The sequence below is a fragment of the Carlito syrichta genome, unplaced genomic scaffold, assembly GCF_000164805.1.
Source record: "Carlito syrichta isolate Samal-C Ts95f unplaced genomic scaffold, Tarsius_syrichta-2.0.1 Scaffold303653, whole genome shotgun sequence".
Lineage (NCBI taxonomy): Eukaryota > Metazoa > Chordata > Mammalia > Primates > Tarsiidae > Carlito > Carlito syrichta.
In genome coordinates this window covers 612943-633320 of record NW_007247749.1, presented here as the reverse complement: position 1 = coordinate 633320, position 20378 = coordinate 612943, and the positions used below count along the sequence as shown (strand labels likewise).

The following is a 20378-nucleotide window of genomic DNA, read 5'->3' as shown; positions in this document are numbered from 1 at the left end:
GAGCGGAGGGAGAGAGCGCCGGGAAGGATGGGGACAGGCGGAGAGCGCCAGGGCTCGGAAAGCCCGGAGCGGGCGAGGACGGGCGCGCGGTGCCCGGTGCCCGACTGCGGCCGCCCGAACTCCCCAAGAGTTTGCCGGGCCGCGGCCCCAGGATGGTCCCGCGTGCCCAGGTGGCCGCGGCGCCCAGGGGGGCGCACGCAAGCCTCGGCGTCACCGAGGCTCCGCAGGAACTTTTGGGAAGCTCCGCCGGGTCTCGGGCGAGGGGGCCTGCTCTTTCTGAGCTAAACGAGTGGGGGGAGGGAGGAGGAGGCTCTCCCGGTCCCTGCCTCTTTGCTTCTCGCCTCCTCGCCCTTCCCAGCTTCCTCTTTTGCTTCCTTCCTTCCCTTTCCCACGGATCACCTTCCTTGCTCCCACCGCGAACACAAACGGAACCCACTAGCCAACAGCTTCAGAGCAAGTGTAAGGAGGGACGCACAGAGGAGCAGCTCTTAAGTACAGTGTGGCTCATACCCTATAGGTAATCTATCTCACATGCTCACGCGTGTCTGGGATCATTTTTGAGCTAGACTTTGAGGCGCTCCTAAAATGACATAGTACTTACAGTAGGTTTACATGACATGCACATAGTAATAATACTAAACAGAAATGATAAATCTGCATTCCACGTCTTAGAGCTGTGGAATACCTGTTCTTCGAATCATACGCATCTTTTAAATTCAAAGGTTTCCAGCGACTTGAAAGCTGTGGGCTATGTTGTAAGAATCAAAAACAAATAATGAAAATTAAAAATAATAAAATACAGATGCTGGATTTCTCTCCCCCCCCCCCCCAGTGGATCATACACTGTGCCTCCCTTTCCTTTCACTAAAGCTGATGGTTATGCCAATAATTTTCACAGTGTGTAGGGAGGAGTCTGGAATTTATCTGTATATTATCTGTATATGAATTGACAAGAAGGTGGATAAGGCTAGTGACTTTATTTCCGGTCAAAAGAAGTCCAGCTGCTCTTCTCTGTCAGGGTACCTCATTTATTTTCTGACATCCAGAGACAGAAAGCCCCTTAATGTCAATAGGTATAACATTGGACTGCTCAACTCTGTAGTAGGACTTTGCTAGTAACATATTTGCTAGTTAGGTTAGGCTGTTTCTATTTCAGTGAGACTGTTTCTATTCTTTTTCATTTTTCAAACAACAGAATGCAAATTTGTTAATTTACAGAAATAAGATTGTTAAATGGACTGGAATGGTTGAGATTGCATGATTGATGCACTAAGATTGTTTATATCTATCATCTTTCTATATTTCTTATTACAGTCATGAGCTAAACAATTTTGTAATATGTCTACTTGCATTTTTCTCAGGTGATTTGTCTTCCAGTTTATTTGTGCTTGACATTTTTTGCAAAGATGAATTATCTTAAATTTCTCTAGAGGGTACTCAGTTGGACATGCTTGCCTGCTTCTAAAATAGGGCTGGTTTTGATTTGAGGAATAAGAAAGCAATCACACATGGCTTTCTGATACTGGAGTCCTTTGCCTGTCTAGAGGTGGGTATTTAATAGTAATAGGCACTGAGTATGTGCAAATAAGGATAAAGATTCTAGACACAAAGAAATGATGATCTCATTTTGGTGTACAAACGGAACACCTAAAATTGTAAAGAAATAGAGTTACAGGTTGCTCTTAATATCTTATTTGACTTGCTTTGGTTAGAAGCAAGAGGTACAAGAAGAGGTCTTGAGCTAGAAAGACTTGGGAACTAGTAATTTGGATTTATCTTTTATTATCACAGCATAATACTCGCCCATTCCTCTTTCCAAGAAAGTTCATGTTTTGAAGAAGGTCTGGGGTGATGACCACAAGACACATGGGTTCCTTTGAGCACTGGTGATTTTAGCCCCCTTGTGGTAACAATGGTGGACGCTGTGATGTGCCAAATCCTTCTTCAAGGAAGGGTTTGTTATTGTAGCTTCTGTGAGTGTTGTCAGCAGATGGCATTCGATGGTCAGTTCCTTCGGGAACGCCTGGGCTGTAGAAAGCCCCCTTGTCCAAGGTTACACCCCTTTCCAGGACAGTTCCCATCCAATAGCTGATCCGTGTGGGAGAATAAATGTCAGGCCGTTACAGCACAACTCCGGAAAATTCTGAATGATCATTCTATTTCTGGAGCTCCCTGTGGGCTCAGATCGCACTCCTACTTCTTTCTTTACCCATTTCTGCTTCCGTCCCCATCCAAGGGAGTCCTTAATAAAATCGCACTTTGAACTTCATTTCAGAGTTAACTTGCCGAGGAAGCCAACCCGTGACAACATGTCCCTCCACACACACTCATTTTACCAGTTTTAATCCATTGGTCTTTTGAAATGTGGTGGCACTTCTCATCAGAGGACATTCCTTTGTCCCTGTTCTTCCTCTGTCTCTCCATGTTTTATCCAGACTTAGTAGGGTTTCTGTTGTTTCTTTTCTGCCTTTTGGTTTGAATGTTGTATGTCTCATTTCTAGTTTTAGTGGTTATTTTTATGTTTTTAACATTCATGTTTTGCTTTAACAGATGAAATCAGTCAACATACATAATTTTCTCTTGAACAATATAAGGACCTTATACTGTCATGATTCTGGTCACCCCCCTTCCCATATTACATAATGATGTACTGATATAGTTCTACCACTTTTCTTTTTTACACTCACTAGGTTATTTTTAATAGAATTAGTATTTTCTTTTGTTTAATTGTTTTTATAGTCAGTGCCTAAAGGTACCCACATTTTCTCTGCTCATTGTTGCATCCCTCTCCTTCCTTTGGGATTCAATTATTTTAGATTAGAAACTAAAGTTTGTTTAGAAAGTAGATCAGAGAAAAGAGTGGATTCACTTCTCAAGGGAGACAAGGGGCCAGACATTTGAAGGAAACATGGCCAAGATACAAATTCTTTCTCATGGAAGAATAGTTGCTTCTTATTTCACAGTGGGGTTACATCCGGATAAACTCATCATAAATTGAAAATATAGTTACAATGCATATTGCTTTTAACACCATTGGGAAGTTGAACAATGAGGGGTCTGTAGTTCTTTGGTAAGCATGTACAAAATGATAAAAATCTCTTAGTCTTTTGTTGTTGTTGTTCAAAACTGTGTTTCATCCTAACATTTAAATAAGAGATTATTTGGAAGCATAATTCTAAATTGATGTCTTTTTCCCCATCACTTTGAAGATACTGTCTTATAACCTCTATTGTTGACGACCAAAGGTTGATTGCTTTTAAGGTTACTTCTTGTCTTTGGTGTTCTGTAGAAGCTTTACTATGGGATGCCCAGGTATGGGTTTGTTTTTATTGTTCCTTCTCGAGATTTCATGTATGTCTGCAATCAGATGACTCCCATGTTTTTTGAATAAAAATGTGTAGCACTTTCTCATCATATATTGTCTCTGTCTTGCCCTGTCTCCATTCTATTTTTTCCTCTGGAATTCTATTTTTTTTTTTTTTTTTTTTTTGAGTTGGAGTCTCACTCTGTTGCCCAGACTGGAGTGCAGTGACCACTCCCGGCCACTGCAGCCTTGACCCACTGGGCTCCAGTGATCCTTCTGCCTCAGCCTTCCGAGTAGCCGGAATTGCAGGCACATCCTCTGGAATTCTTGTTAGCAATATATATGTTGGACCTTCTTGTTTCATCTCTCATGAATATAACCGCTATATTACATTTCAGTTAAAATATTTTTAAAAGGCATTTAGCCAGCAATGCAGAACAGTTATCTAGCTAATTCTGTCTCTGTTGGTCCCTTATCTATTGTTTAAATTGTCCTTTGAGCTATGATTATTTTTTTCATTTCTCAAAGTACTGTTTGATGCCTTTTTCTGTCTGACTAATTTTTCTCTTAGATTTTTAATCTTTTTATTATTGATTCTGTTCTTACTTTGTCTCTTTAATCACTCTAACTGTGCTTATTTTACAATCTCTTTCAGATTTTTCTTTTCCTTGAGATTCTTCTGGGGGTTACTCATGCCAGTGGTTGAGTCTACTGGTTCTTTCAGCCCTATATATCCACTATAAATTGTGTCAATTTTTCCCCACGTGATTTGTTATTTAGATTACAAACTCACATTCAACCAGGTTTCTGTTTTTGATTTTTCTCTTTGATTAGTAGTCAGAATTTCCTAGATTTTGATAATTTTCTTATGAAAGGATGCTGTGTTTGTTTCTGTAGAACAGGCCAAAAGTTTCTCTGGCTTAGGATTTTACATTAATTTCTTGACTTGAGATTCTTGTAGCGTGCAGGTAACATAAATTCAAACTCTGTGTATATGTTTAGACATTTAATTCAAATAATACTTTTTTTCCTTCTATCTGTAGCTCCAGCAAGAGGCAAGCTGTCTTGTTTCTTGCCAGGTCAGGCACCTATCCTTCTTACACTAAGGGGCCAACTCTTCTAAAGTTCTCCTTTACGCAGCTGTCTTACCTCCAGCTCCCTCGTTTTTCTGGGTCCAAAGCCATGTAACTTTTCTCCAAGCATATATGAAATCCCCAGCTTCTTGGCATTAATTCCTATGTCTAAGTTTTGTATCACCCGGGGTTGCTATGGTACCAACTTATGTGCCTATTATTCTGGCATTGGTTTTGTTTTTGTTCTAATACTGGAAGATAAACTTTTCTTCCCCCCTTCAACTTCACTATGTAATATATTTCATATTTTCTGGTCTTGCTTTATCCTATCGTCTCTGTGTCTGTAGCAGAAGGGAGTTTCGTCTACATTACTTTAGTCTGTCACTGTGGTGAAATAAGATGTCTATCTGTGACTATGTCCACTCTGAGAATCGGCTATTTTCAGTTATTTGCTTATTCCTCCCCCAGTATCTTCACATTATTTTTGAAAATTGGATTATAGCTACCAGTAGATTGTGATAAGTCACACATACACACACACACACACACACACACACACACACACGCACGCACACCCCCCCCCACACACAAAGTACACATAGAAATAGCTACAGCAACCATTGAGAAAACTATACAAAGAGATACATTCAAAACACAACAGACAAATAAAAATGAAATCCTACAAAATGTTCCAATAAAGCAGAGGAACAAGAAACAGGAAATAAACCAGTCACTTATATTAATGCTGTGAAATGTAAAAGACTAATAGAATGCAAAATATTACAGCCACTAGGAAAAAGTTTGGCAATTTCTTACAAAACTAAACATGCAATTTTAATCATAATAGTCAGAACTGGAACCAACCCAAATGTCCTTCAACAAATAAATGGTTAAACAAGCTATGGTAAATTCATATCATGGAATTCCACTCAGCAATGAAAAGAAACAATCTCTTGATTCATGCAATATCTTGAATAACAAAGAGAAAATATGGTGAGTGTGGTAAAAAATCCTAAAAGTTATATAGTCTATGGATCCCATGTATGTAGCATTTTTTAAGTGGTAAAATTTCGCAGATGAAAAACAGATTACTGGTTGTTGGGCTAAAAAAGAGGCCAGAGCTTGGGAGGGAGGTGGATCTAGTCGTCAAAAGGGAAGCCCGGGGACCCTCGTGATGATAGACCAGTTCTGTATTATGACTGCGATGGTGGATATATGAACCTATGGTGGAAGGATCGCCTGAGCCCAGCAGGTCGAGGCTGCGGTGGCCGGGAGCGGCCACTGCACTCTAGTCTGGGCAAATGAGTGAGACTCCAACTTAAAAAAAAAAGGAAGTTGGATCTTTTGTTATGTCCCATAGGATCCTGAGGCTTGGTTCATCCTTTTTTTTTTTTTTTTTCTGTTCTATTTTCTCTCTCTTATTCAGATTGAAAGCATTCTATCAATGTATTCTCAAGTTCACTGATTCTATCCTCTGTCATTCCACTATTGAGACCATCTCTGGGTGTTTTATTTTAGTTACTGTATTTTTCAGTTTTATCATTTCTACTTTGTTCTTTTTATAGCTTATACTTTGCTGAGATTTTCTATTTTTTCATTTGCCTCGCGTTAATTTATATTTGCGGTTGAAGAATTTGTGTTATGAATGCTTTACAAACTTTGTCGGATAATTTCAGCATCTGATTAACTTAAATGTTGGTGTCACTTGATTGTCTTTTCTCAAGCAAGCTGTGGTCATGACCTGTTTGGTTATTATGGTGGGGGGCTTAGGTCCTATGTAAACTTTGTGTTTTAGAAGAGTCATCTTGTTTCGGTTTAGCACACAGGTTCTGGCCTACTTTTGTGAACAGTGATTTCAATGGCAACTTCATTTCCGGTGACTTTGTGATACTAATTTAGCCTACCTGGCTTGTCTGGTGCTCCCGTGGCTCCCACTGAACCCAGCTGTTGCCACCTGATGGGAGAAGAATCCTCCCCAGGCCAGGGCCTCTGGTGCTTCTAGTGGAGGGAAGTACCTCTAAGTGCTTTTTGGCCTGCATGGATAAAGAGTGCTCTTGGGTTGGGAGCTTGTGGAAGGATTCCCCTTGCTGGTGCTTTAAGGCCACCTGGTGTACTGTCAGCTGGATCCCTGTTTGATGCAGCAGGGAAGGAGTCAGTTTGGGTCATCTTCCATTGCCAGATTGGGGGCCAGGACACTCTGGGCTGTTGAGTACGGAGTTGGAAGAAGCTCTAGTCCCAAGGTCACAGAGTCCATCTCCCTTTTTCTGCTGTTCTGAGTCCTCTTTGGGTCACCTCTTGCATTATTTTCAGGGTTTATAGTTATACTTAGAGGGGAGAGGCAGGGAGAGATGACTATATGTCATCTTGTCAAGCAAATATATTCTTTCTAAAAACACTCCTGTTTAACTCCTCAGTCGCATTATCCATGAATATTGTTGAAGATACTGCTTTGAGTGTTTCCCTGAAATATGTTTGTTGTAGAGACATAGCACAAACCTCAGTTTAAAAATCTTATTTAAATTAAGTTACTAATATTATTACAATTAGACAATTAAATATTGAATCATACCCTATCAATAGAATTGAACACCAAAATCTATGTATGTGATGTTTATTCTATGGAAATTTTTTTTCAAGTTTTTTTAAAGCACTTGAAACATATTAGCACTTTTAATCTGTTTCTATCTCTGTGGAAAATGCTAAAAAGTCCTTTACCAGATGAACACTTTAAGCCTTAGAGAAAATAAATGACATTATTTGCACAAGCAACTTGCTGATCTTTGGAGTGGATTAAGGAGCAGCTACCAGGTTTCTCAGACTTTGGTTCTCCTGGTGTGTACCACAGTGCTGAATTCTGGTGTTTTCAGAACTGAAAATGATCTTAGAGACCACCTATTTCAGCCTTACTGTTTTCTATTTAAGAGAACAGAGACCTTGAAAAGCCACGAGAGAAATTAAGTTCTTTCAATTCATTGATGACTGGGCTTGTTTATTCTGAGTTTTCGGTGTTTCCTAATTGTATGTTTTCTTTAAGAAGTCACAATTACCCTTTTCTGAGAAGACATTAAAAATTTATTCTGAGGAATTATTTCTCAGTACAACTTTTTAATGAGAAAAAAAATACTTTAATAGGTTGGGATAGCATGATGGCCCTTAAAAAAAAATTCTTGTTTTAAAATCAGATATATAAGGAGACCGATTATCCAGAAAAATAGAACATGCATTCAAAAATTTGCAACCAACATTAAGCGTTTATAGACTCCTAGGGACGACCTCTTGATACTGTTCTATGTTATACTCATGTGTTCACTGTGAATTGTCTTTGCTGGGGAGAATGAATTAGGGATAACGAGTCATTTTATCATCCACGGCCCCCTTAAAGCCCTGTGGATAGTGGCACTCGTCCTGGTCATAAAGCATTGGTATGCTGTAGGATTTGTTTTCCTGCAGGTTTTAGAATGCCAGTAGGTGAGAAGAATGTAGCAGAATCAGCAGGTGTTCAAACAGACTGATTGTGTGAATTACAAACAGGCAACTCAACCCACAGTGCTTGCTCTCACATGTGTGGGCATGCGCACGCGCGCACACACTCACACACACACACACACACACACACACACACACAGACACCTACCTTAAGGCTCCTTGGGAAGATTCTCCATCTGCTTCCGTCTGCTCTCATTCTCTTACTGTTTTAGGAAACTGTGCCACTTTGTGATTATTCTCCCTTTCTCTGGTAAGGCTCCCATGGCCATCATTTAAAATTTTCACCTGTATCAAATGTTAGGGGCTGAAAAAAGAAAGCTTACAGTGGCATGTACTCTATTTACTGGGGGGAGTTTTTAAAGGTTAAAACAAAACCACATTCATATTTTTCTCATATCATGGATCAAAATAATTAAAGCCATAGAATGATAGTGACTCTGAATTCAGAGATCAGGAAGCAAAGCCAGTAATGAAATTACTTTAAAGGAGGTTGCCTATATATACTTAAAGCATGCTCCTATATACTTCTCCATGACTAGTAAAACTCCCTGGATGAGAAAAAAGATTAAATTATCTGTGGTACCATGATGGAAACCAGAGTGGAAAAACTCAGTGCAGAAAAATAGGGAGGTTGCACAAAAACATATAGTAGAATGAGGTAGTTTTTTCCTAGTGCCTTATCCTAGAAAGCACTTTCTAGAACTTTTGTTTAAAGGGTTACTTTTTGGTAACTGAATAACTGATGACTGGGAATTGGAAGTTCTGAGTTCCAGTGCTGCTATGCAATTAATTGGGTCAGTGGCATCCTCTATGTAAGCCTCAGGGTAAAAAAATAAAACTTTGGGTTATGATAATCTCTAAGGTTCTTTCCAGCCTTATCATTTGGTGAGACTTCAGACTAGTGGGTATTATTTGACAAAACAGTAAGGAAATTTTGTGATAAGCCCATGTAATTAAGTATTACTCATAAGAAAGCTTTCCAGGAAATTAATATTTGAATTTGAAATTAGTATAATATCTTGGAGATCAGAAATATGCAATAACAAAGAGGTGATGGATGGGTTAAGACTACCAACTATAATAGTACAGTACCTAGCACAATTTGGGAAACAAAAACTTTCCTGACTATGATCATGACAATGGCAATGATGTTAATGAGGATGACACTAGATTTAATTGGTCTGAGGTGTGTCAGATACTGTTGGTTGACTGGATATCAATTTACCCCCTTTCTCTTTCATCTTCTTCTGTTATAGAAGTTGGAAAGCAAAGCATTCATTTTTCAGCCTCCCTTGAATCTAGGAATGGCCCATATGACTAAGATTAAAAGAAGATTTCCAGGGTGTACTTTCTTCTAGAACAAAATGACAAAGCTTCTCAAAAGAGGGCCCTTGTCCTGACTGTTGCCCTTTCCTTCTCCATAAAGCATGGGTGATGCTTTGAGGTGAGCAGCCATCTTGCAAGCATGAGGAATAAATCTATGGGCTTAGGATGATGAAGCAGAAAAACAGATGTAGCTTAGATCCGTAGAGACATTTTCAAGAAGATGTATCTGTCTTGCACTGCCTACCTGCAGACTTACTGTTCCATAGAGAAAAAATAAACTCTTTGTTTCTTCCACTGTTTGTTAGGTTTTCTGTTATTCCTAGCCAAAGACATTCCCAACTGAATACATAAAATGTAATTGTTGGATAAAAGGAGGGACAAAATTAGTGTCTACAGATCTTTGTAATTACTACCTTAGACTGCAAAATTTAGGCTCGTTTGCACAAATATTCTTGTTCTGAAGAGCTTGGGTATGAACATTTTGGATAATTTGGAAAATTTAAATGTTATTGTTTATTGCATGAAGAATAGTATGAGATTGCAGGAGTTCTTACTTTGTATTGCTTAGAGAATATTTCAGATTTTGCTCAATGGGTGAAATTTATATGAGGAAAACTATTTCTGTGAGTCACACCTCCTACTTAGCAGTAATCTTTGGGAAGATGGGGATACCACTGGAGAATACCAATGAGTCTTGAAAAATATGTTTTCCCCATTTGGCTTATAGGCAAAACGTAGAGGAGAGTGGGTTACCCTCTTTACCATTTAATGTAAGTTTGTTTTCAGCGGATTCTTTCTGATTTCACACTTTTACACACAACTGAGAAATACTTTACACGGAGGAGTTTAAAGGTTAAAGAAGGATGGCCATTTGCAGTAAGTGGATATAAAGATGGAACATCTATTTGTGTGTGTGTGTCACAGCACCTACACACTCGCCATTTGTACTTACCTAAGTGCGGGGGACTTAATTTTTGCCTTAAGCTATATAATGAGAATAAAACAAGGATTTGATTGGGATACATTGGTAATGTTTTATCAGTTAAAATTACATTCATTTGAGAATAACCAAACATTTAGCATACAATGCTAAGGAGTTTATTTTTTAAGATGTCTGAAGAGCGATGGCCCAAGGCTGAGGGAAGATGATTCTTAATAACCAGAGTTATTCAGGATGTGGGCTCCTTCTGGCTTTTTGCTTCACTATCATTAGTGTAGTCTTTCTTTCTCCTGGTGACAAGATGGTGAACCTTCTAGTATGGCATCTGTACCACCGGCAGGAACAAGGAATCAGGCACAAGTCATATAGCAGCTGTGTCAGTCATTCTTATTAACAAAAAATAATCGTTTTCTGGGAAGATGCATCTGGAAGATTTCTACTAGTGTTTCATTGATCAGAACTATGCCAACGGTCATCCCTACGTGCAGAGAAGTTTGATAAATAGAGGTGTGTGTGTGTGTGTGTGTGTGTGTGTGTGTGTGTGTGTGTATGTGTGTTTGGCCTGGGAAAATTGTTACCTCCCAAACTGTCAGAAATCTGTTATACAATCAAAAGGGAGAGAATGTGTACAGGGTAGGCAACCACCATTGTTATTGCATGTGAAGAAAACTTCTCAGCTTTTAAAATGATATTTGTAGTGCTGTCTCATAATTTTATAATCTGGACATTCCTTAAAAATGACGGTTTAAAATAGTTATTGTTATTTGCATTAAAGTCCTAAAAGGCACAATCATTTAAAGTTTTTTGAAATCAATTTTCATTTTGTGTCAAGGTAGCTAACTGATATATAAAACTGAAAGTATTTCTTGGTAGTCATTGTCGTTAAACTAATTATGGGCAAAAGAGTCAAATTTCTTTCTACCATTAATTATGATACATTTAAGTGTAAAATTCTGAGAAATCAGACCATGACAGTATTGCATACTATTTATTTATTAAAATACTGTGCTTTAAAAAAATACACCTATATATTTTGGGCTATTTTGTGGTCCTCAAATTTTTTGTGTGAATATTATCCAAGAGCAGATATTTATTTTAAAAAGAATAAAACTGGCTGAATGCCAGCATTTCTATTTTGCTCTACTAATTCAGACTGTTGACAAAAATATCCTTTGTAATTGAGGGTTTATTCTCCAGTTGATGTTGGCACTCTACTTAGAAGCTGTTTATCCACATCAAGAAGGATAATGGGTCTTTTCTAGTTAAATTTTTTCCATTAAAATAGGTGAGGCAACTGTTCTCACCACATTTCAGAGAGATCTTACAAAGATAAATGAAATAATGGATGTGAAGTGCATTATTCTGCTTTGAAAGGTATTATATAAATTCTATAAATAGTATTATTAATATGTAAACAAGATGATGGATGATCATTCCCAAAAGTGAGTATCACAATCAGGAATTTTGAATGTGGTCTTCAATGTCAGTTTTTCAAAGGAGAGCAATATAACAGCACATTAAATTAGTTCTTGAATTAAAATATTGAAGGTAAACCTCATTGTGATGGGAAGAGAATGTATAGAAGGAGTTTCAAAGAGAGGTGATTTATTGGATAATACAACATGGTAATAAATTACTCCTGAATATAAGAAGTCCTTTGGGTCTCATAAGTGGTTAGTCAAATTGGAAAACTGATTGAAGTGTACAATTCCAGTGCTAGAAATCAAAACATACCTAGAACAGAACTTCCAATGGTCATATCTTGAAAATAATGAAGTTCTCCTTGACTCATAAAAAATTTCAGTAAAGGCTTTTGTCATCCTTTTGGCCACAAGTTTTTATTTCTTGAAAAACAATTTGAGATAGGCAGTTGCTCCTTATTTCTGAGCTAAGTGTCATGGTTTCTGTGTTTTGAAAATCAAGGAAAATGAATTGCCTGATATGGTGATAATGCTTGACTTTGAGCCAGAGAGCAAGGCTCATGTCAGCTTTGCCACTAATTTACTTGTGTAACTGGGAAATTTATTCATTAGTTTTGTAAAAACAAGCATCTTTTCCTCTGTAGGTTTTCTAGGCTTAAGGTATTTGTTCAGTCAAAGTCATATGGAAAGTCCTACTTTTGTGGAAAAAATACTGGGCCTCCTTCATGTCAAACTTAGGGTGAAGAGTGTTGAGTCATAAAATTGTCGTGTGAGAAGTAGCATAGATATAGACACAAGGAAGAACATTTTTCTCTGTGCCTTATTCTCTTACTTGATTTGTTGATGATACATGCTTAGGTGTGGGCTCAGGTAGTGTATACTAAAGAAACAGTAGCTAATATGGTACAGAGATGGTCAGTTAAGGGCCCATGAAAATATGTCATACTTTGTAAGTCAGATTGTCCAGATTATTTCAGCTCTTTTTTTGCAATACCTTAAGCCTTTAGAAAATCTTGTTTAATTGTCTTGGCTGCTTTATGAAAATTAAGAGGAATGTCAAATTCGGGTAAGTGCTTTGGATGGAAAGATGAGCCCCTTAGCCAAAACCACTGTGGAAGTAGCAGCAATAATTTAAGACTAGGTCATTCTAGAGAGAATAGTTGAGAGACATTAAGGGAGAATTGGCAAGTTGTGGCTGCCAATTGCCAGTAGAAGTCCAGCTGTCATTTTCCAAGTGGAAAATTTTCTTCCACTGTGCACAACAGAAATGTTTCTTGGTCATGTGATGATACTGAACTGTTCCAGGTGAGTCGGGAGAGGGAGGTGGGAACTCTGATCTGCTGATTCAGGAGAGTGGGGTGGGGTCACTTTACTTCCTGCCGTTAGCCAGGGACTTCAGTTAGAGTAGAGGCACTAATCTTAAAAAATATTCTTAAAAAGCTGGGCTCGGTGGCTCAGCTTGTAATCCCGCATCTTTGGGAGGCTGAGGTGAGTGGATTGCCTGAGCCCGTGGGTTCGAGACCCGCCTGGGCAGCGAGACCTCATCTCTATAATAAATCAAAAAATCAGCCAGGCATGGTAGCACATGCCTGTAATTCCGACTACTTGGAAAGCTGAGGCGGAAGGATCGCCGGAGCCCAGCAGGTCGAGGCTGCAGTGGCCGGGAGCGACCACTGCACTCCAGTTTGGGCGACCAAGTGAGACTCTAACTCAAAAAAAATATATATCCTTAATTAATAGCGTTTATTTTTATTTATTGATACATAGCATTTGCACATGTTAATAGGTCACTTATATTTTCAGCACATGGATTCCAGAGTTGTCATAGTCAACTCCACTCAGTCAGAGCATGGGACAGAGGGAATGGGAGAGTTTTGTGATACCGCTTTATAATAAAGGCATACATCCCTTCCACCTACATATTATTGTCTAAATTCAGTCTGCAGCCAAGCCTCACTGCAAGAGAGGTTGAAATACTTTGTTTAGCAATGAGTCTAAAGAAAAGGAAACAAGTTTTGGTGGACAGCTAATAGTATCTGCAGTACAATCATTCTGCAGATTTAAAAAAAAATTTTATTTTAAAGATATGGGGTACAATTCAGGGTTAGGTATATAAATGATCATTGTACAAGTAAAGTTTGGGTCTTACACTGGTCCCCACTTTGCCTGGTTTGAGATCAGGTACCCCTTACTGATAAAGTGCGTGTCCCCCCCCCCCCGCCGCCAGCAGTTTCCCACTTCTGTCAATTCCTTTCTTGTAGTATTATGATAATTGTTCAGGGTCTGCTTATGAGTGAGAACATGTGGTACTCAGTTCTTTGTTTCTGTGATACATCACTGAGTATTATAGATGCTCTAAATCCATCCAAATTGCTGCGAAGTTCTTAATTTTGTCCTTTTTTATGGTGGCGTAATATTCCATTGTATATATGTATCTCATTTTAAAAAATTCAGTTCACTTTTGATGGGCAGCACGGTTGGTTCCATGTTTCTAAAAACTCTTTCCTATGTTGGATTCCTGTTTCCTGATTTCCTGTCTTGCTGCTTCTTGGTTTAATCCCTTGTATTGATAGATAGAACATATTTTTTATTATCTTCCTAAGAAAGAATGTATTGAGGACAGAACTTTTGAAGTGCTTTACATCTGAAGATGTTTTTCTTCTGTTTTACACCTGATAGGTAGTTTTGCTGGATGTGGAATTCTAGGAATTCATTTTCCCTCAGAATCTTGAAGGCATGTTTCTTTGCCTTTCCCCCCCCCCCCAAATATATTGCTAAAAAGCCATTGAGTAGTTTCTTTGGTGCAGGTCATTTCTAATTTTGTACTGGAGAACTCAATGGATCTTTTCTTACCCTCCAGTTCTGGAAGTTTTTTTGCATTACCAATTTTATTAATTCTAAAGTCAATTTTCCCCTACAATCTTCCCCAACATCTCAAATCAGGAAATCATGATATGTCTTTCATCAATGGTGTCTTACGAAAGCTAAGTGACAATCATGAGTTGGTTGTATAAAAAAGCGTCCTATTGACGTTTTCTAATATGACAAAAAAGTGTCAGCATCAAGAAGGCTTAGATTGCATGAAATATTATAAATCATTTTATTTGACTTTCTCTGTTTTGTTTTTCTAGAACTTCTACTGCTATACTTCATCTAATGTAATCTGGTTTCAATTGTAAGACACACCATTATTTTGTGTATCACTAAGGAAAAATATTATCAATTAAACCTTAAACAAGGTTTTCTTATCACTTAGAAAATTACTTTCATTTTTACTGAAGAACACGCTTAGACTTAAATACAAGGTATATAATATATTTCTCTTGTGACTGCACGAAAGGAACACAAACTTAAATAACTTTGATGAGTTACTCTCAAAACTTATTCACATTCAAAATCTTAATTCATATTCAGAATCCATCTCCTTAGTATCTTGAGTCATTAATGTCTGTGTTTATCCATGAAGCCCTGCTTTTTGTGCCAGCAACAGTGCTGGTCCTGAAAAGATGCTTAGCAATTATCTTCATCAAGCCTTCCTTGTGATTCTTGCTTTGGGAATGTTGTTCAACTTGTCTGATTCCCCACTGCTCCAATCTCTTCCTTACAGGCATGTGATCTAGGCATTAAAGGATGCCTCATTATTGTCTCTTGGATTTTCTTCCAATCACATTAGCACTCATTCTGCAAGTTCTCATGAATGTGTGGGTCATGGCAGCTGCCTCATTACTGCTCTCTCTCTGGTAGTAATTGTAAGATACTACCAGTTGTAAGATGTGTCTTGATTTCAGGGCTGTAATAGTTTGGAAAATGTAATAATTTGGAAGCTGTCGAACCATATGGAATAATCCCCTAAAAACTTCTTATCTTTCAAAATAAATTTTCTTTCACATCTTATGCATGTATAATTACTTTTCCACTGTGTACCTTAATTGCAAAGAAGAGAAGAACTTACATTTTCTTAAAGCGAAAAAGAAATGGCAAGAATCCCCAAGGCTTCTTTACCTCTAAAAGCAGCACATCTGCTGGAAGATTCACCTGAGCTTTGAAGACCATCAAATCATCAAAAGTACCACATTTGTGACTCAGGGCTTCCTTTGTAGGTGCCTCCAGGGAAGTGGTGGGAAACATTTTTCCAGCTGTCCCTCTGCAGATTCACAATCATATTATACACACGGTTCTGTAACTAAGTTTATTTGCTCAAAATTGAGTTAAAAATATATTTCTAGCATCATTATGAAGGTCTGTACCATATTTCATTGGATAAATGTACTATGCTTTATTTAATCTATTCTCTAATGTAATGAGTATCCAGATACAAATGTTGGTCATTGTTGAGTTAAGGGCTATATACATTATAAAGGTTTCTTGACACCACATTTTCTTCCAGAAAAGGTATGTCCATGTATACTTTTGCCAGCTATCCATCAGAGTGGTCCTTTTGTCATATCCCTCTAATTTGGGGTTTTGTCAGTCTTTGGTCAACGTGAGGAGAGAAAAATGACCTCTCTGCTGTTTTCAATGATGGCTAGGGAGCCTGAACAAACTTTTAATGTGACGTTGTGTTCTTGGAGAGGGAAGTGGTTGTGCAGGTCAGGTGGGGGAGAGCAGGGTGGCTCTTTTGTTGATGGCAATGGAAGGTATCTGTCAGGGAATGAGTAATTGCTGTTTTGAAGTCCTGGAAGGTTTGGGAATCTTGGCGATCTAGACCCCACACTCCTCACAGAGATCCTTTTCATTCCCTTCCCCAAGTAGCTGGGTACCTTCCAGGTACCACGGTCTTTGTCACCTTGACCATAGTGTGTATGAATACAGAACTGCAACATCTAGATTGGATGATCTTCATCTAGTTCCCTAGACAGGGTGGTCTCGGGGCAAGAAATAGGTGAGGTGTAAGTGGGACTTTGAGGCAGTGGACACTCCAGGGAGGATCAGGTCCACTAAGCAGGTAGAAGCACGCATATGTTTGAAAACAGACAGTATAAGGCCTAGTGAGGGAACAGTAACTCTAGACAAGTGAGCACACAGGAGAGGGTTGGGAGGACATGTTTGAAATGTGGACTTAGGTCACATTGTGAACTTCATTGTACCTTGACTGTGAGCATACAGAGTTTGTTCTTTATCTTAATGGCAGTGGGACCAGATAAGTGTCAATGTTTTAGGAAAGGCAGTAGCATTGGACAACATTGGAAATGAATGCCGGCAACTCAAAAGGTTTCTACATGTGTACTGTAGTTGTTAAGTGTTAGAATCTTTTCACTTGTGGCTAGTTTGTGTTAAGAGTCACACAAAATGGTTGAATACTTCTAGTGCGGAATTGTTGTTATTCTGTTTTCTCTGTTTCCCAGAAGAAGACATTTTAGGAGATAGTTCATTTTTTCAGTAGCCAGGTAAGGACTTTACAGTGTGTATTGATTGTAACAGAAAGTGTTATTTTTTTGAATCTATATGTGGGTGGATATTTGGCATTTAAAAATGCACAATGAACTGAGAAAATGCATCAGAGACATCTTATAGGCTTGCCATAATATCATCAACTTTGCCAGATGGCAGCAGATGTATAATTTCAAATGAAAAATACTCATAAACCCATGAAGACCAAAGAAGTTATATGTGCTGCGTTTCATATGTCATTTTTATCAGGACACACCTTTTACACTTGAAATATTAGCGTAAATGAGGAGATCTAAACATTGCCTCCATTTGATTGGGAGATTATCTTAAGCACATGGTATAGGATTTAAAAAAAAAAAAACTTTTATATTAATAGCTTGGAATTGGATGGTTTATGAATATTTTCTTATTTTCATTGAAATTTAAGCTGCACTTTCTGTAATAGTGTTTGTTACACTTTTAGATATAATCTGTCTTGGTTAGGAAGTCAGTCACTGAATAAGTAATTTCATTTCTAGTATTACTGCCTGAAAAACAGTGATTTTCAGAGATGGTCATAAAAACAGCATTAACGTTCATTTTTAGAGGTAGAATGGCAAATATTCTGATAAATCATGCCTTGTGCTTAGCTTATTTATGAATAGTTTCTGCTGTGGGTCTTTTTGGTGCTCATAAAATGCAGTTAAATTTGTAGCTCCAGAATTCAGTTTTCATTCTTCCAGCAACTGCGGCCAAGGGCTGCACTTTCTTTCAGCCTCGATAAGTCATGGTGACATTCCTAGGCCGAAAGGAGGAAGCTGCTGAAAGCTGCTGAAAGCTGCTGAAAGCTGGTAGGTGGTGAAAAGCAGATGCAGTGTAGAGAGCTTCCCTTTCAAATGCAGTTATGGGCCTTCTTTCAGGTGGAGTGCTTATAAATTATATACTATCTGGGAAATCCTCGGTCCACATTTTCTGTTCTGGCAAAGGCAATTTTCACTATTTATTTTGACCTCAGCACCTTTATTTATTTATATAGATTAGAAAAAGATAGTTTATTTACAAGTAAATGAGAAAGAGAGAAAAAGAGGAGATTCACCTCCCCGAGGTAGGGGAGGGGGTCAAAACCAGGAAACACGGCACCGCCATAGCTCAAAGAGCACAGGGCCACACCAGAGTCTAGTAAGGCAGTGGCCCCAATGGCCTGGCAGTGGCGCGATAGTCTGGCAATGGCCCACCTCAACACCTTTATAAAGATTTTTTTCCCCTTTGAAGGGAAGTTTATTGAAGTACCCACCATGTGCAGAACACCATGCTAAATACTTTCAAAATGCTCTTTCATTTAATTCTCATTTAAATAAAAGTAGGAGGAAACATTATTATGCTTCTTTTGAAGATGAAAATTCTAAGGCTCAGCCAGGTAATTTGCCTAAGTTCACACAATGAGGGCTGATTATTTTTCTCTCAGCAATCTAAAGTCTCTACTTTTTCTGGTATCTGCTTGAGACTCAGTATGTTAAATCTTTAAAAATACTTATTGAGAGTTTCATTATGTTCCAGGTAAATAACTTATATCACTTAATCCACATTTTAAAAAGCATGAAGTATATTTATTTTCATAAATATAAGATGAGAAAGCTGGGAAGTTCTGAGAGTCCGAGTAATTTGTTTACCATTACACAGGGTCAGGGTTAAACCTGAGTCCACCAGATCCCAGAGTCTATGCTCTTACCTGCCACATTGAATTGAAAGAATTTTTCTTAAAGTGTTATATTTTGAAATTACTATCGATTTTTACAATTTTTCTGTTTAATTCTTTTGATACTTATGTACATAAAAGGTACCACTTTTCCCTGTAAATGTAATGGCAGTTAAATCACTCTACAAAAAAGATGCCTGGACATGCATGTTAGTTGCAACTCTACTCACAATAGCAAAAACATGGAACCAACCATGCCGCCCATCGAAGCTGGACTCACTAAAAAAAAATGTGGTACATATACACAATGGAATTTTAAGCAGCCATAAAGAAGGCAAACATATGAGCTTCGCAGCAACTTGGATGGATTTAGAGTCAACCATACTCAGTGATCTGTCACAGAAACAAAGAACAGAGTGCCCTATGTACTCACTCATAAGCAGACCTTGAACAATTGTCACAATACTATAAGAAAGGGATTGGAAGTAGTGGGAAACTGTGGGAAGGGGGGACAGGATTGGCAGTTGAGGGAAACTACCAGGGGAGGGAGGGGCACACTTCATCAACTAGGGTACCTGCACAATGAATGTTTGTATACCTAACCCTGAATTGTACCTCACGTCTTTAAAATAAAAAAATATACATATAATGACAGTTGATGTGGCAGGCCTACTAAATACCTTTAGCACTCTATTTTGTTTACATTAGGGTTTTTCAACCTCAATATTTTGGGCCGAGTTTCCTTTTTGGGCCAAATTCCCTCCTGTGTATATTGTGAGGTATAAGTGCTGTTTTGTGCATTGGAGGGAGCTTAGCAGCATTCCCGGCCTCTACCAACTGGATGCCAAAAGCACTCTCCTTTCCCTCTCCCCAGTTGTGACAACCAATAATACTTCCAGACATTGCCAGATAGCTTTTGCCTCAGGAAATCACCTGAGGTTGAGAGCCGTTATCTCCTTATCTCATCATCTCATCTTATCTCATTATCTCATCTTATCCTCAAAGCACCCCATGAGTCACACGTCATGGTGATCTCAATTTTATACCATAAGAAGAACTTGTTCAGGGTCACATCACTGAGAAGTAGTATCTTCAGGACTTAAATTCGAGGCTTACCTATGACTCTGATCTAATTTTTGTTGTATTTCATGGACCATGTCTTGTCTTTAAACTTAGCTTGAAATTTCTGAAAGAGTTGGCTCTGTGGATTCTCCTTTCTCTTTTGCCCCAAGGGCACCTAGGAAAATCCCGAATACCCAGTGCTGCTTTGACAGATGTTCATTAAACAAGTGACCCATTAAATGTGGGCCATATTTAAATAAGAATCTTTTAAGTAAAATAAAGCTGAGGTCATAATTAAGGATCAGACATATTGCAAGCTCACATTTCATTCCTGCCCTTTATTTGATACAGGATCCTGGATAAATGTTTGACCTCTTTTAGCTTTGATTTCCTCATCTGTTTGGGACTAATAATTGCTCCGGTGTATATTGTGAGGAATAAGTGAGTTAACATATAGAAGTCATCTAGCATGGTACAGGACACAAGTTTAAAAACTTAAGTGGTTGGTAGCTACTAGCAATGCAAGTAATACTAATGTTAATGAAAAAATAGTTTGGATTTTCCGTTTTCATTATAATTGTCTATTATAATTTACATATGCTTTCATTTCAATCAACTTAGAAAAAAGTTTTATCTGCCTGGCACAACCTGAAGCTGTTGTTTTATTCACATTGAATAAAAATTGCATAAAATAAAAAAC

At 38.3% G+C, this 20378-nt stretch overlaps 1 protein-coding gene across 1 annotated transcript in view; it reads left to right on the top strand.

Moving 5' to 3' along the window:
- The window catches only part of PDE4B (phosphodiesterase 4B), a 607742-nt gene that overhangs the window by 857 nt on the left and 586507 nt on the right, over positions 1–20378 (top strand). The gene's annotated exons all lie outside the window — the stretch shown is intronic.